Below are 3,640 nucleotides of genomic sequence, written 5' to 3'. Positions count from 1 at the left end.
TGTACAATTAATTAATTAAGATTTAAGGGTATAGTTTAAGTGTATAACTAACATTATATAGAGTATAGACTATGTTATTATTTATAGGTTTAATGTCCAATGTCCAATTAATTAGTTAATAATAATAATAATCATATTCATAGGTTCAATGTGTGTACAATTAATTAATTAAGATTTAAGGGTATAGTTTAAGTGTATAACTAACAGTGTATAGAGTATAGACTCTGTTATTATTTATAGGTTTAATGTCCAATGTCCAATTAATTAGTTAATAATAATAATAATAATCATATTCATAGGTTCAATGTGTGTACAATTAATTAATTAAGATTTATGGGTATAGTTTAAGTGTATAACTAACATTATATAGAGTATAGACTATGTTATTATTTATAGGTTTAATGTCCAATGTCCAATTAATTAGTTAATAATAATAATAATAATAATAATAATAATCATATTCATAGGTTCCATGTGTGTACAATTAATTAATTAAGATTTAATAAGCTATTTATAGATTTAATAATAATAATTTATAGGTTTAATGTCCAAACAGTCCAATGTCCAATTAATAAGCTATTTAAAAAATTAAATTATATGAGACTAAAAAAAAAATAAAATGTATTAAGTAGTATTTAAGTTTTAAACTTTTAAGTATTGTTTAAATTTGTTAACTAATGTCTAATGGTATTGCAAAATAAATGCCAATAATGCTATAATTCCGATAAACTAAAACAACCAAACACAACACACGTTTTTTAGAAAAAAGGAAAAGAAAAGAAAAAAAACAAAACAGACGTTAGAGTTTTTTTAGGGTACTAAAACTAACAACTTGTTAACTTAAATAAACGGTTGTGGTTGAATTGATTGAAATTTTATTAAAGATCAACGGTTTAGATCATTTATAGGAAAACGGAGTGGCGAGCTCACATATAATTGTGCACACGGGATAATTCAATTTTTTTGAATTTTGAAAAAATCTGAACTTTTACCTAGATTAATCTTATCCGTCCGATTAATTTCTATTATTTCGTAGCCGTTCGATTTGCAAAGTGGACGACAACTATATACCACCCCGCAGAGATATTTATCTGGTGTTCTGCCTGACACCATGAGCTTATTAATCGAACGGTCATAACTTAAATGAAAATTTTAAGATCGTCATCAACGGTAAAAAAAAATCACGTTCACAAATGAAATCGGATTCACTTAAGTCACGCCGCAGAGAATTACTTCTGGTCCTCTCTTTTCGCACGCAACGCACAGGAAACGAGACTGACATGCCTCGATTATGCAACATTTATTTCTAGCCGTCCATTTTTTGGAGATTAAACGTCAACCGTTGGATTAAGAAAATGGAAGCCAGCTGTAACGCAAGCCTACGCGTGGTAGTTATATGGTGTTCCGATTTGTTTGATGAGCTCACTGATCCAACCGTCTGAAATAAATCAAAAAATCAATCTTAGATTAAACGGTCAAGATGGAATATTTTGCATATATGGCACCAGATTCACCAACTCACGTACGCGGTGGATAAATTATCCACTTCTCGTTCTTCACGTACGCACGGGAAACGAGCTTTCAATGCTGACTCATATCTCAGCCGTCCATTATTTTGAGATTAAACTACAACCGTTGGATCAATGAAATGGAGGACAGCTGTAAACCACGCCCAACGTAAGAGTGATTTGGTGTTCCACGAGACAGAGTAAGCTCCCTATAATCACCTGATCGAACGATTGAAATAATATAACTAAAATATTCTATATAATCTACAGATTTTATTAAAGGGTTGCACGGGATTGCAGTAGTCACGGCCTTATTGGATCAAAAAATTTAAAACATAAAAGTAGGACATGCGGCAAGCTAGGACAAAATCAAAATTTTTGAATTAAATCCTACCGTTCATTAAGAATTTTTGTTTAAACATTTATTAGATCCAACGGCTGGGAATTGTTTTGAGAAAAAAAAAAAAAAAAACCTAAAACTAATCGTCTGCCTGGGAGATCAAGAGACGAGAGGGAGAGGGACTGAGGGAGAAAGAAAGCAATCTCATTCCGTCATTCCCAGAATAGCAATGGTCACTGCAGGAACTATGAAGTCACTGCAGTGAGCATTCAATGCCAGTCTCGGCCTTCTCCCATCGTGGTACGTTGAAGAATTGAATGCACGAATTCAATCCTTCTCAACCCCCTCCCAACAACCCGTTTGTTCCAGTTTCCCAATCAAGGCTACCCAGCTGTTGATCGATCATTTCTCCACTACATCTAATGGCTTCTAGCCATTCGTACAATATTTTTGCGAGAAACTATTGAGGTAACGCGTGAATCTCTTCCAGTCTTCCATTTCAAACCAGAAGACTGAGTTTGTGTATACCAGAGTTCCAGTTGTTCACCGAATCACCTATGCGGCTATGCCGTCCAATCTCGCTGCCAAATCCCCCCCCCCCTCCCCTTTTTTTTGGCTTATTTAAGTTATTTGATTTATTTAACTGATTTCAGATTTTTTTTTTTTTTTTTGTTAACATGTGGTTGTAATGTGGGCCGTGTGGCAGGTTTCCCTAAGCGTAGCACATACCATTCCGACGGCTATTGATCTGACGGTGATGGTCCTGATGGATATGGCACTTGAGTATTGGGCTTCCAGTTCCAATCTCTTGCTTTGTTTCTTATTCATTCCCATCCCCTTTTTATATGTGCTCTATAACTTTGTTTGCTATTTCCTTTGTTATCGATTCGAGAAAACAAACTTGTTCGTTCTTTTGAAGAGTGAAGCTGGCTGACTCTGTCACTCTAAGTTATGTTTATCCTAACTCCTAACTTCCTAAATCATAACTTGTTTAGTCTCTTAAATTATTTCTTGATTTTGTTGTGACTTGTTTAGTTAATTTCTAATTATAATGTTGTGTGTTTTTATCATTTATGAGAGGAAGTTGTGCACACTGCCTCCTTGAATTGGTGGGTTTTATACTTGTATTTGCAAAGTACAAACCCTATTGCAACATATTCAGTTGTTTGTCGGAGACTCAGGTTTTTAACAACTTATGCTAAATTAATAGGAAACCCTAATTAAGTTATGCTATGTTTTTTTTATCCCTGAGTGGTAATGTATGTTTGTTATATTTTGTTATGTATAAGTATAAAGCATTAATGTGCCTAATTAAGCTATGATTTGAGCCTTTGATTAAGTTCTGTTAAGTTATGCATTTATGCTCAATGTGATGAATTTTTGCCCATCTCATTAATTCATTATCTAAAAAATTTATGCTTTGATTTTCTCTCTCTAATTAATGATGTAAATGTTTGTTATATTCTGTTATGTATAATTATAATGCATTAATGTGCCTAATTAAGCTATGATTTGAGCCTTTGATTAAGTTCTGTTAAGTTATGCATTTATGCTCAATGTGATGAATTTTTGCCCATTTCATTAATTCATTATCTAAAAAATTTATGCTTTGATTTTTGCTCCCTGATTAATGATGTAAATGTTTGTTATATTCTGTTATGTATAAGTATAATGCATTAATGTGCCTAATTAAGCTATGCTTTGAGACTTTGATTAAGTTATGTACACTGCCTATGTTAAAGCAAAAATATAAGTTATTCTGTTATGGATAATATATTATGTTAATGTAGTT

Source organism: Corylus avellana, chromosome ca1, assembly GCF_901000735.1.
Source record: "Corylus avellana chromosome ca1, CavTom2PMs-1.0".
Lineage (NCBI taxonomy): Eukaryota > Viridiplantae > Streptophyta > Magnoliopsida > Fagales > Betulaceae > Corylus > Corylus avellana.
Note: the sequence above shows the minus strand (reverse complement) of the source record.